The 14,168-nt window shown below is 42.3% G+C and overlaps 1 protein-coding gene across 7 annotated transcripts in view; it reads right to left on the bottom strand.

The window, feature by feature from the left end:
• Window positions 1-8,959, bottom strand: part of FOXP2 (forkhead box P2) — a 592,983-nt gene extending 584,024 nt beyond the window's left edge. For 6 of the 7 annotated variants that reach the window (XM_038004457.2, XM_073009292.1, XM_073009288.1 and 3 more), the window contains exon 1: window positions 8,620-8,959. The gene's annotated coding sequence lies outside the window, so the exon portion shown is untranslated. Of the gene's footprint in view, window positions 1-7,397; window positions 7,536-8,619 lie in introns of those variants that run through there. The other variant, XM_073009289.1, reaches the window with a different exon arrangement.
• Between the last annotated feature and the right edge of the window lie 5,209 nt (window positions 8,960-14,168).

The raw sequence follows: 14,168 nt of genomic DNA, 5'->3' as shown, positions 1-14,168 counted from the left end.
GACAGGTATAGTATCAGAATGCAAGTCTCCCGGCACTGAACATGGATTACTCTTTGTAGTAAACCATGCTGGCTATTTAACGATGTGGGATAATAACTAGATACTTTTCAGAACTATTCATCTTCATTCTCAGTCTTAACATGCATTATTGTTATAATATATGTCCTTTAATGTACAATTTCTTACTTGGAACAAGGAAAGAAGAGTGCACTGAGATTTGAAATAGCCAGGTCGCAATGTGGAGGACACTGGGCCTTTAAGGGGCAGGGGAATGGGAGTGGAAGGTGTGAGTTAATAGTGTTTTGTTTTGTTTTGTTTTGTTTTGTTTTACACCAACCTGGATAACATAGCAAGATCCCATCTTTATAAAATTTTAAAAATTCAGTGAGGCTTGATGGTGTGCTTGTGGTCCCAGTTACTGCAGAGGCTGAGGTGGGAGGATCACTTGAGCCCAGGAGGGCGAGGCTACCATGAGCTATGATCCCTCCATTGCACTCCAGCCTGGTCAATAGAGTGAGACTCTTGTCTCAAAAGAAAAAAGTAAAATAAGTAAAAATAATTTTTTAAAAGAGGAAAAGAGGTGTAATTATGTATAAAACCCACATTGTCTAGCTTAAGTTTCCCAAGGGCCACATATCACTAGTGGTATATCAGAATTATTTTCAGTTTGTGGAAGGAAAAAAGGAAAGAGAAAAATGAAGGGAAGAAAGGAAGTAGGGTAAGAGAGACATCCTCCTTCATTATCAACAGAAAAGATTATAGACTCCTTTTCATATTCTCAAGACATTTAGAATAAAATTTCTGAGCAAGTTAGTGCAATTTTAAATATGAAAAAAGTATGTGAGAGGGAGATCTGTAGGACATTATGCTTCTAAGAAAATATTTGTGTATTAGTGTGGTGTTATATGGAGGGCTGTATCACTTATTCATGCTTTCATATCCAAAAGCAATTTGAGCAAGCTAAAGAGTGGGATTTTAACTTTAAAGACTTGGAGTTTTCATCAAATCATAAATCTTTAATCTGGTCTGTTTAAGGATATATACTGAAAGAAAGAAAGAAAGAAAGAAAACAGAATTTGTAAACTTACAGTATGTTTTCCAATGCAAAGAAGTAAAGCTATCTAAATGTGGTTATAAATCCCAGAAGAGATCTTGATTTGACCCATTTCCCTCCATCTTTCCCCATAGAAAATAACAGAAATACTTGGCTTGTCCTTACTGTATTCATAGTGTACCCATTAGAAATATTTACATACACTTAATTCTATTCATATTAAGGTATAATGATGAATTTTATGATCAAATCCATCAGTTTAACTTTTGGTAAATATTATTATATTAGAGCACTGAACTACTAAAAGTTTGTTGTCCAAAATCACAAATATACACTCACAACTTTCAAAATTTAAGCATAATGTTGTTTCTCAGATCAAGAATTTAAAAAGAGGATACAGAAAGTGGAACCTGAAGTATACTCATCTGAGATGAGAGTCATGACTTTGCCAATAACAAACAGTGTTTTCCAATGTGATATGATATAAAATGGGTGTAGGATAAAAAATAAAAAGTAATTTCAAAGCAAGTTATGCAATGATATAGATGGAAGTAACTTCTTTGGCCTCCTATGAAACATTCATTCCTTCATTCGACATTTACTTACGGGGCTCTTCCCAAGTGCCAGGCACTATTCTAAGTATTGAGTTAAAGCAAAACAAAATCCCTGGATCCATGGAACCTACATGTCATTGGGGGAAAAGATGTTAAATAAACATGTTTTCCAAATGTCAGTTAATGATAGTACTATGAAGAAAAATAAAATATGCTAAAGGTAAATAGAGTGATCCATGAGGATTTATTACTTTATATTGGACAGTTAGAGAAGGCTTCTCTAACAAGGCTACGTTTGAGCAGAGACCTCCTGAAGTTAGTGAAGATACAGGAGGATAGATCATTCCAGAGAAAAGCTCTGGAGTAGGAGTCAGCTTATCTTGCTTTTAGGAATATCAAGGAGGTATGTATGTACACAGCAGGCCAAATAAGAGAAAAAACAACAATACCTTATGTAACATCTCTTTTATTCTGAGAGACGTAAGAAGCTTTTGGAAGGCTTATACAAGAGGAACACAGATATATTTTCAAAAGATAGCTCTGCTGTGTGGAGAATAAACTGTGGTGCCTGAAGGGAGAAGCAGCAGGATCAACTAAATAGTTATTGCAGCAGTTCAAGTAGGAGATGATGGTGTATCTGACCAGATGGGTAGCAGTGGCTGTACAAACTGTATATATAGAAGAAGATCATTTTTTGTTGCCATTTAGTTAAACTAAAGGTAAATTCCATAAGGGAAAAAATTGAAAACAAAAAGGAAGTGAAGAGTTAGCTACAGGCATACAGACATAGATCAACCAAATCCTGGAACATAAATTTGGGTGAGGTAATAGTGAGGAATGGTTCTTAAAGATGTTGGGGATCTTTTTAAAAAAAAAAATTAGATGATTTTATGACAGTCTACATATGTTAAGATGTTAAGATATTTGGATTAGTGTACTGTAAGTTTTTCCTCACTATCTGCCAGTGAGAAATTTTATAAGTGCTTTCTCCAAAATATGTCTACCACTGATTTTTTCCTACCCCTAAAATACATTTTAAGAAAGTTTTTTTTTTTTTTAAGGTTGAGAAAAAGTTGCAAAATGATGGCTATCGTTGGGTATGTGTACTAAAATGATAAAAAGCTAAAATAATAAAGAAAACTTTCACAGAGAATGCCATCAAATAAACATAAAATTAAATACCAGAAAATTTTTACGATATTTCTAGCAGCATCCTTTCTTTGGGGAATTCAAAGTTAATTTCCTTAACCTGCTTTAAAAACAAACAAACAAACAAAAACTTCAGACATTCTAACGGTATAATATTTTAGACTTCTGTTAGAAAAATCTTTAAGAGGATACACTAAAAACTTAAATAAATTTTAAACCAACATTAACAACACAACATATATTTTAAGTCTTTCATGAAGGAAATTAAAGGAAATTGCAGAATATTAATAAACTAAAAAAATGCTGCAATCTCTTAAACCACTGGGAATTCATTTTCTTCACAGCAATGTGCTTTTCAACATTCAAATTATATTCACTCTTGCTAACGAAAATAACTTGCCACAGCAGAAAAAATAATGAAAATATCAGTTCTATATAACATATTATACTTATCAATATAATGGGAAGGTATGTTCTAGATATAGTTGATAGATAGTAGAAAGAGAGAAGGGTACAACCAACCCAAAAGCTAAATTCAAGCAGTATTTGAGTACAGGTCCAAGAATGTGTATTTCAATAATCAAAAAATGCAAAAGGTTGAACCTAAACCCCACGGATGCTTTACGGGGAAAATGTATTTTTTAAAAAAGTTTAGACAAATTTAGTTAAATTGAGTAAATTTAACCATTCAAATTGTACTTGGCAAATTGGAAGAATGAACAAAAATACAAGTCAATTTAGAGAGACTAAACAAAGTTCACAATTACAAAATGAAATAGTAAAAGTGAATCCAGCTGTAAATCATTAAAATATAATGTTGTATTAAAGATGAAATTGAGGTGATGTCAGTGTACTTTTAGAGCACAGATATACTGTTAAGTAGCCTGGTAGGCAAATATCTGTATAGATAAATAAAAATTCCTAATCACTCCAATTATAAAATTCAGATTATACTCCTAAAAACAATAAGGCCAAAACTCAATACCACATTTGAGGAAACAGCAAATGACCAAGGCAACTGTTTAAAGAAAAACTAGCTTTCATGAATATTACTACTGAAAATATATCACTGTACACCCATAAATTTACTTTATAATTTTAACACTAAAAGTGTTGCAACGTAAGAAATCTAAATCTTCTCTAAAAACTCTCTCCAGCTTCTCAGTATTCTACTACTAACCTCTTCATTAGGTCATACTATTTCTTCACATTTCACCACAGCTAGGCACTTTTTTGTGTTGTTTGTTTCGTCTGGGAAGTTTAGGGCAGGGAATGGATAAATACACACAGCAGAGCAAAATGGTATATTAAAAAATACTTGGAAGTAAGCAAGTGGAGGCACCCATTTATTTTACAGGCAATAATATCTTCAAGAAAACAATATTCTATAGGGAAGAGTATCCTACAATATGAGTATTTCTGTTATTCAATAATAATAAATTTTCACATAACCAAAGCTGGGCTAAAAAACAAAAGTGATGGCATTTTTAGACAACCCTTCTAACTATGCTCAGTCAAGATGTTAAAAATGTTACAGGGCCCACTCTGAAGTTCTGAAAATCAAATGAGGAAGCTAAAAGTCTAGAATAACTCCATAAGAAAGCAATGAAAATGACCTAAGACTCATGAAAAAAAAAATAATAATGTTCCAAGAACGTAAATTATTTTATTTAATAAAGACTATAGAATTGTTAGGACTTTAGTTCAAGTATAATAAGAGATACATAGTTGGACCTAAGAAAATGTTTATTCCACCTAAGGAAGGAACAAAATTAAACTGCAACATTTAAAATTTGAATTAGGCATAAGATCATTTGCAGACTATGAGCACTGGAACATGTTTTTTTAAAAGTGTCAAGCACAGGGATTACCTTTACAGAATCTTTAAGAATATAAAGAGGAATCTTTCTGGGTTGGATTTATTAGAACCCTATGAATTAAGGGCTACATAAATAAAGTTGCTTTTGAAGTCAGTGCTAATATTAAAATCTCATTAGGCCTATTTTAAGATATAGGCTTTCTTTTATCAAAAAGTAGTACGAATTTTGGCACCGGTTAGAATAGAACATTTTGGGTCCATTCATTTATGAATAAGACAACTACCATTCATCACAAAGTTCAAGAAAAAATAGCTTGAATGTGCCAATAATTAATATTCAGCAACTGTAATATAATTGATACTATTTCTGAATTAAACTGACTTACAATTTTGTCTATTAGCAATCATGTTGAGAAAACTTCTTAGTGACCTGTGTGCTTAATCTCATTCTCTTCTTACAAGTCAATGGTCTCTTTCCAATTTAATTCAGAGAGGCAGAAAATACATGATGTTCACCATTCTATCAGTATTACAACTAATAACTGATTTAACATGACACAAAAACAAACAAGGGCGATGAGGCAGACCCAGATAGAAATCCAAAAAAGTCACACATAAAATCCCTTTTATGTAATTAAGTTTTATATCCTTCACGTCTTCTGTTAAAATAAAAATGGTAATTTCTCTGACTACATTCACTATACTGTTACATGCTCTACGAATCTCAATCAAACCATGCAGTTATTTTCACATACTTAAATATACTTTTCATAAAGTATAATTCTAATAGCTATGCAAAGAGACTTGTTTTGTGTGTTTGAAATTTTGCTTGTACAAAGGAAATATAACTTGTCATTACAGATTACATGTACGTATAATGTTCACCTTTTTTCTACTGTTATGTTGTGCCACATATAACTATTTCCTCCCTATTTTAGGTTTCTAGAAAATCACGAAAGTTTGTCTTATTTTTTTTTTAAGCAAAACCACTGCAATATAAGAAATGCAAAGAAATGAAACTCCAAGTACAGCTTATTCAGGCACAACCATTTCATAAATCTCTTCATATCATAATGTAATTAAAGGCCTATTTCCACCCCAAGTATAAATTATATAAAAACAATATCCCAAAATATGAGTCAGGCAATTCTGAACATTATAAATAGTTCATAATTAACATACATCTATGTTTCCTTTGATTGCTGTATTTATTCTAATATACACTGAAGTATATTGGTAACATTTTAACAACCTAAGTATAAAGTATTAATTGTACTTATATTTAAGTTGAATTAAAAATTATTCCCTTAAAAATCCTCACATTCTTTTTTGTACTTAAAAGTGAACTTTTAGATGATCTTTTTAAATTGAGTGTCCTCTCTCACCTACAGGGATGTTTCATCAGGTTTCTAGTCTCCTCTTTCAAACTTAGTAATTTAATCACAATTAAACATTTATTTCACTTAATTTTAGATAACAGTGGAATGGCGTGTATCCTCAGGAAGTATTTAACTGGACAGACGACTGAATATGAGTCTAGTTAGGCAATAAAAATAAAAGGAAAGAAGGAAGGAAAGAAGTTAAGCAGGCAAGAGAAAAGAGGCCTTTAAAAAGCTCTAAAGCTGATATTAAATTGGCCCTAATGATCACAATGTATATAATTTTGTACCCATTCTTTTAATATAGATACAAATAAATCAAATTTGTAAGTTAAAAAAGCTCTAAAACTGATACGAAATTGTATGACCCTAATGATCACAGTGTGTATAATTTTACACCCACTCTTTTAATATAGATAAAAATAAATCAAAATTGTAAATTAATTGTGTTTCACAACATCAAACAAACACTACATTTAAAAAATCCAGTACACTGGAAATGTACTGATCCATAACTCATAGTGACAGAAAAGATAAACAGTCCCCTTGATAACATAAAACATTTCCCAAGGTATGCCACAATGCAAACTTGAAGACAAAAATAACTGAAAGCTCATCTTTACTTCAGTTTTGACCTCTAACACAGACTTGCTATTAAATATATTCCTCTTGCCTCCGCTGCTGCCTAAACAAACTATTTAAGTTAGGAGAGCCTGCAAAGATGTGCCTTACAGGCAAACTTTTGTTTTCTAAAAGTAAATCTCTCCCAATACTTCCAGTTGGAAAACGTCCACTTCAGCTGCTTGACAACAGGACGTCACTTTCTCCCTTGGGCTTACCTGCTACTACTTAAGTATTCTTCCAGGTAGACTTTGGACATGTTGGGAGGTAGCTCTTTAAGCACTCCTGATTTATGATGACTACATATGCACACACTTTACACACTCCCACAGGTCCTTCGTACCCTTTCCCCCTCCATCCTCCTCTGAGAGCTCACCCAGGCCACCTAGTGCACCTTGCTTGGCCAAAGCCTGCCCACCAGGGAGCGAAGAGTACTTCAGGAATAATCCTCAAGATCAAGAAACTTACTGGATTTTAACATGTAATGGGGGGGGGGGGGGGAAGGTGTGTGTGTGTGGGGGGGAGAAGGGGGTGGTAGATGGGAGAACAGGAGCCTTACAGATAGCAGCTGTCCATTAAGTGGTTTAAATCTGTTGGTTAAAAAGCTGAATAAATAAATACACAGATGGGTCTAGGTCTTTGGGGATTCCGGATTCTGCGCAGCCTCCCAAGCGATGGCCAGGTCGACTTCTCTTGACTCATCCCTATGCAAAACGCGCACTGGCTCCACTTTCCAATCCCCAGACTTGCACCCGTCCTTCCCCTCAAGTTCTTCCTAATCAAAGCGTCACCCCACGCGCCAGGTGCCTTAAGAGACTTACCTAAGAGATTCCAGAGTCTGAGAATAGTGAGGATAACTTTTCCTCCCTGCTCTAGAGAGGCCCCAACACCCACAGCAAGTGAGGGTCCGCACGGAGGTCGGGTGTCAGGGCGCGTTGCGGCCTCCCTGGTGGGCAGAGGCGCGCGAAAAACGCGCGGGCGGCGCGCGCGGCCACCCAGTGGGTCCCGCCCGCGCCGCCGCCGCCGCCGCCGCCGCACGTGCGCCGCCGCGAGCGCGAAGGGCGTTCGGACCCGCGCTGTGCCCGCCTGCCCGCCAGGGCCACTGTGGACTTCCAGGTAACAGCCAAGTGAGAAACCCTCTCTATCTCCGAAAGGTGTCTGCGCTCCTCCCACGTCCCCTCCCCGAAGTGCCGCGAGGTGCGATTTCACCCCAAACCCACCCACAAACAGCCAGGAGACCTCTCCAAAGCGAAATAAAAGTAAAACCAGGCCAGACCCCTGGGGAAGCGGGTCGTGCTAACGCGTGGACAGGGAAAGGAGCGCGATCAGGGGCAGCAGTTATCCCCATGCATGGTTATCCCGAAGCGTCAGAAGGGCCCAAGAGTTTCTTGACTCCAGAAACAGGAGTGTCCCCTTTCCGTCTCTCTCCTTCCCGGAGAAGTACTTCTGAGATAAACGCTGAAGTGCCCAACTTAGACGCGAGAAGCGTGCACTTGCCCAACTGAGTAAATAAAGGTCAGCATTGGGATCAATAAAGTGAGCTTCTAACCGCCAGATGTTTTTACTGTTGTTTCTCCTCCCGAGGTTGGGTGGGGGAGGGTGCGGGGAAGAAGGGGAAAAGACAACAAACAATTAAAAAGAAGAGAGTAAACAAACACACATCTGGTGTTTCGACACACATTCTCCTCCAGCCGCGGTCTCTCCGGACGAAGCAACATTTTGCATATTCCAAACTAAAAATCATCCGTGAGCCAACAGCAAGTCTCCCCTCTCCAGCCCCTTTTCCCCTATCACAAAGCAAAATGAAAAAGAACAACAAGTGGTGATGTTGGGTCCGGAATGCGACCCCAACGCCGAGCCCAAATTTGACACATGTCACACTCGCCCCGGCAAGCAGGGCGCTGCCTTTCGGGCGAAACTTTGTCGCCACCACGGGAGGAGCGCGGAGCAGAGTAAAGTCGCAGCCCGGCCCGGCGTGGAGGTGGCTGGGACAGGGTGGGGTGCGGAGGTGTAGCGCGCCAGAGTGAGGGCCAAGAAACTTACCGCGACCGGGGACGCCGTGGGCAGCGTCCCAGGAGGTGGCACCCGCGGCGGCAAGGCAGAAGCCCCCAAACAACACACCCACGCGCGAGTCCGGGCAGCTGCTGCCGCGAGTGGGGGGCGCGCCCGGGGAGGGGGGGCGAGGAAACCGCAGCCGGCGGACGCGGCCGCCGCATAAATAACCGGGGCGGGCTACGGGTCGCGCGGGGCTAGAGCTGGGGCGAAGCGGCGGCCGCGGAGCTGCACGCGCCGGTGTGTCTCGCGCTTTCTCGGAGGCTCGCGCTGTCTCGCGCAGCCGCTCCCCCCACCCGGATCTGTGTGTGTGTGTGCGTGTGTGTGTGTGTCTGTGTGTCTATGTGTGTGAGTGTGCGCTGGCAGGCGCGCGCACCCGGCCGCGCGCGCGTGTTGTTGGCAATGCGAACTGTACACACACTGCGCACGGGGCTGCCTCTCTTCGGAGGGGCAGGGTGGGGGACAGGATGCTGCAGAGGATTCTGAAGTACTGCCGGGCCACTTGTTTGTTTTGTTTTACTTTGTGTTGTTACTGTCGTTGATACAAAAGAGGTTTGGAACCAGCTGGTTAGGATGCCTTTCTACCCCCGTCCACTTATCTCCCCCCGTTCCCTAACTTCTTTAAGGAGGGGGAAACGCGGAGCAGAATATTGTTCGGATTTGCAGCGGAGCGTCCTGGCTGACGTCAGGTCCACCTGCTATGTAAACAACCCGCTGGAGAACTTGTTTGTGCTGTGCCAGCTCTTCCCCCACCCCCACTCTCTCCCCACCTCCTGCTCCGCCTTCTCCCGCTCGCCCCAGACGGCGAGTCAGGGAAGGGGGTGGGGAGGGAGGCGAGAACAAAACCGTATGCTGTATTGGCAAAACCGAGTTGTGTCTGCTGCTTCTTGGCAGTCCCCAAAGTACGTCCTCTCAGCAGACGGAGCTGCTGGCAAATGAAACAGGGGATTCCACTTGAAGTGCAGAAAGCCTCGAAGGGATCCAAAGCCCTAGGTGGCAGGGAGTTAAAGTACATGGCAGTCGGAAAGGGAGACCCGAGCGTGCGTTAAAGCGCTGATTGGCCTTTCTTTTCTTGGTGTGCGCCTCTGAGGCCTGGGGCGGAGAGAGGCCGAGTGTCTTTCTCTTCATTGTTGCCCTGGTTCCTGTCTCACTTGGGCCAAGGAGTTCTCGGGCTTCCTCGTGGTCGGGCAGCCTAGGTCACCGGGGCGCGGCTTGGAAGGAAGGGGCCGCCGAAGTGGGACTTAGAGAGTGGTTTCCGGGGTTTTCGGGAAGGGTCCTATCAGTGGCTGAGGGACTGAGGGAGCAAAAGTAACCGGAAAGAAAGGAAAGAAGAAACGGCCAGAGCCTGCTCCGCGTGCACTTCAAAGCCGAGGCGCCCGCGAGGGGATGCGCGGGCCCAGCCTCCAGCCCTGGGTCCCGGCTCCTATTCGCCGGGTGTGACGCGGCTGGCCGGCCCGCGCGGGACCCAGGGGGGTGACAGGGGAAAGGCCGAGGGAGGACAGGGCGGGCCCCGGAGGGGACGCGCGACCGGAATCGTGGCGAGGGGCTTCCTCCGGAGCCCCAGCCCAGAGAGGGGCCGGCGCTCCCTCCCCGCGGTCTCCCGCCGGTCCCTCCCCTGCCCGGGGGCCGCGCGACCCTTCGCCGACCGCCTTCTCCGCGCGCCGCAGCCTGAGCCCGCTGCTTTGCTCGCAAGTCAGTCGCAAAGCGTGGCGTTCCGAGAGGCGCTGAAACTTTCCTCCAAATAGCTGCGGCCAATAGGCCGTGGTGAACAGAGCCTGGCCCCCGGCTGCTTCCCGGCCTTCCTCCCTGGGGAAAGAACGGCTAACTTGAACCCCTCCGGTGGCAGAAGAGGGAGCGGTGGTGGTTGGGGAGACGGGCGAACCTCACGAACTTGTGCCTTTGAATCTTTCCTTTCCTCAAAGAGCAGCGCGCCCTTTCTCTAAAGGGCAGACGCGAGCTCACACACACACTTGGCACCAACCCTTTCCTTCAGAACCCGCGGCTCTCCTAGGGAGGAAGCAGCCCTGGCACCCAAGTCGGTAAACACACCGTCAGGGTTTTTTTAGTGGAACCAATTAAGTCAATAAGCCATGGGGCTGGCCCTGGGAAGACGGCCCCTGCCAGGAGGAAGAGGAACGAGGTAGAGTTGGGCTTTGAATTGTGGTTCTTTCCTTGAGCTTTTCAACTCCGGCAGTCCTCAAGTGCTGTGCCTACAGACTGTGTTCTCACTCTTTTTTTAAATCGTCTTTTTCTGAAATGCAAGCTGAACAGTGGACAAATAATCCGAATCTTTTAAAAGTGGGAGCAGAGAGAGGAGGAGCAGTCATTATCATTAGAAAACGCCAGCCCCAAATTGCCCTACCTCGCCCTTTTGAAAGGTGGGGATAATTTTATGTTAAGTAATCTGCGTTTATGCTTCACTAGGAAACCTCAATAAAAACGGATTCTGAATTTACTTGAAACTATTTTGGAAGAGAGAAGAGTAAACGACGTGGAAATCCTTGGAAAGCTGGGGATGTGTCTTTCCAGGGGGGTTGTAAATGAAGTGAACAGAACAATCAAAACGTGGACAGCTTCTCACTTCTCTTTCTTCTTCCTTCCCCGCGTACATCGACCCCACTGACTTCCCTTTCTCTCCAGGTGTACCGAGTAAGTGAGCGGGAAAAGTTTATTGTAAAAGAGCTTGGGCCACTTGGAAGATCAAGTTCCCAACGAGGAGAAGGAGGGTTCGGGTCTCTACACTTGGACAGGAACGAGTTTAGTTAGCCTTTCACTTTTCTGTACACAAAGAAACGTTTTGGTGAAATTCGCAGCCTCTAACTTTCCTTTCTGGCGAGTACAGATGACCAAGAGGTGCGAAAGGACATCTCAGTCGGAGGTGCATATATTTATAGAGTGGGCGCATACCTTTCCGGGGCCTCATTCTCAGTGAGACTGAGCCTGCAGCTCCCCAGTGCCGCCGCTCAACTTCGCCCCCACTATCTCCTCCTCGCCTGCTGCCATGCCCCGGGCCACCAACCCATCCCGCGGGGAAGCTGTTCAGGGAGTTGGGAAAACAGGTCCTGACAGGAGCCACTGCCCTCGGTGGACCCCTCGGCTGCAGCCAATGGGCTGGGCCCGGGTTCGAGAGGTGAAAGTTCAGGCCCGGGGCTCGCAGCTCGCTTCGCCTCTCCGGCCGCCTCCTTTTCAGCCCCCGCCTCTGGCTACACTGCAGACACGGCCCGGCTACCAGGGGCCGCCACGGTGGCACGTAGTTTGTTGATGGGTGGTCATAAAATATATTTATTTGCAATTCCTTGAACTCGTCCACCACTCCCGCCCCAGCATGGCCCCGAACACTGCAGGCTTTGTTCGCCTCGGCTGCTGCTGGAACTGGCCGGGGTTTAGCGCTCTGTGCTAGCAGACTCCAAAAAAAGTTGAAGTATAATAATAGGAAAACCGGGTTTCCGCAGCCGAGGAAAACGCTGAAAGGGCAAACAGCGATCGAATAGTTTTCTTTTGCACAAGTCACTGGTCAGCCCACTGGATCAAGGCAGCCTTTAAACGAAACGCTGCATATTGGAAAGAGAAGGAAAGCCAAATTCTGTCCCTGTAGTCGCCGCGCAGGGTCATAGCCACTGTTCAGGTCTCCTCTGCAGCACGTGGATCTGCAAAAGTCATTTAAAGAGGTTCCAGAAGAAAGTTCAGTGGGACAACTGGGTGAATGAAGAGTTTCACCAAGTGGACATCAAAGCTTCCTCACGAAAGTTTATTTGATTTCAGGTTTATTTTACGACGAAACCACAAATCAACAAAATCTGAGACACTGCTCTAGTACGGTGCTAGTACAAGATAAATTCGTTTGAAATGGTCTCTGTCAGCGCATCTTGCGCGAAATAAAACACCACAAATGACAGTATAGCCAAGATGAAGGAAAGCGACGTACGCGAATGACAAATTAGAAATGTTAGTTTACTGCTTCTCCCAGTGAACCTCTTTGATTTTCAGTTATTTTTTAATAAAAATATAATTTTTCACACGCTTGAGTCTGTTTTTTCCCCAAAACTTTCAAACAACAACTACATTTTTCTCTTTCAGAGCCGTTTTATCTGTGTAATTGTTACTTGTACTTAAATTTCAACTGACTTGGAGAAATCGCTGGGAGAGAGGAAAGAGCATGTTTTTAAATTATTATTTTTTCCTGTTATAAATAGCATCTTCAAAATTGTTACTCACTTCAAATAGCTTGTAACTAAAGTTTTAAATTCAAGGTAAAATATTTTTCCTTTCACACAGAAAAAAGTCACATATCAGTTTCCTATGTTTTCACATCCACTACAGTTTTCTGAAGATGAGCAAATAAGCAGATTCTTTTTAGACGACTTTTCCCCATTCTCCTCCCTGACATATTTAGGGAAAAGAGAAAATTCTAATTTCACCGAAGTCAAATCAAGGGTAATCTACGTTACATCAGACTGAATGGAGATACTGTGAAATTGGTGGAGTTACACCACCATCTGTCGTTAAGCTTAGGGACTACAAAATTTGGGACCTATAATAAATCTTAATAAGCTTTCCCAACTTTTTAAAAAAAGTTACAGGCTATATTTTTCATTTGTGTTTTTATAGCCTATACCCTGAATTTACCTGGACTCTGAAGCAATAAATATTTGTTCATAAACCTACACTTCTACCTGGGTTCTCTCATCTTCAGAAAAATTAAAATACTCCACATCTGCCAGCCTGCACATAAAGCCCATTGGAATCAGCTATGGGCCTGCAGATTTGCGCTGCCCTGCCCCTAGCTTCTAGTAGGCTGCTGGCAGAAACCATGGAGACTCAACAACAGGGGTTACCCATATCCTCCAGTGAATAATACGCTTAATTCTCTCTCGAATGTAACCTAGTTCATTGTTAGTACTGTATATCTAATCTTGGAAAAAGGTAACCACAGCATATCACTGCTAAGAAGTTGGCTCTGAGTGTCCTAAAAATTTGATTGAAAGGCAGTTAATACTAGTTTCCAGTTTTAGTTGATCTTGGTGGAGAGGCAAAGATCAATTGCTCTGGAATGGAATCTTGCAGGCTAAGTAGGTTCTATACCCAGGAAAGCTTTATCCAAATGCATACAGAAAGGGGATAACTACTGTATAAAGAATTCCAATACTGAATCAAAAGCCTCCATCAAGCAGTGAAGACTCCATTTTTTTGTTTGTTAGCTTTTCACAACCCTCCAATCCTCCAATGACCTAGTATTGATATTATATCTATATTTCTAAGGATCTTAAAATATTTCACTAGAATGTTGTACCCCTTTCTGTGTTAAGGACTTGATTACCGAATTTCTATTTTCCAGAAAATAAAAATCAATGAAAATAAAGTCTAATGACTTGCATATGTTAGTAACACATCAACTAAAAATAATGATGTTGACTCGATTCATACAAATTTGTCTATATTTGACCAACTTGGACCCACAGAAAAGAATTTAATATGGTTCAGTTTAATAGATCCTACATTTTTCTGAGACATAGTCTATAAGAGAAAGCAAAGTTACATTT

Source organism: Chlorocebus sabaeus, chromosome 21, assembly GCF_047675955.1.
Source record: "Chlorocebus sabaeus isolate Y175 chromosome 21, mChlSab1.0.hap1, whole genome shotgun sequence".
In the NCBI taxonomy this organism is placed as follows: Eukaryota; Metazoa; Chordata; class Mammalia; order Primates; family Cercopithecidae; genus Chlorocebus; species Chlorocebus sabaeus.
This window is presented reverse-complemented; position numbering and strand designations above follow the sequence as displayed.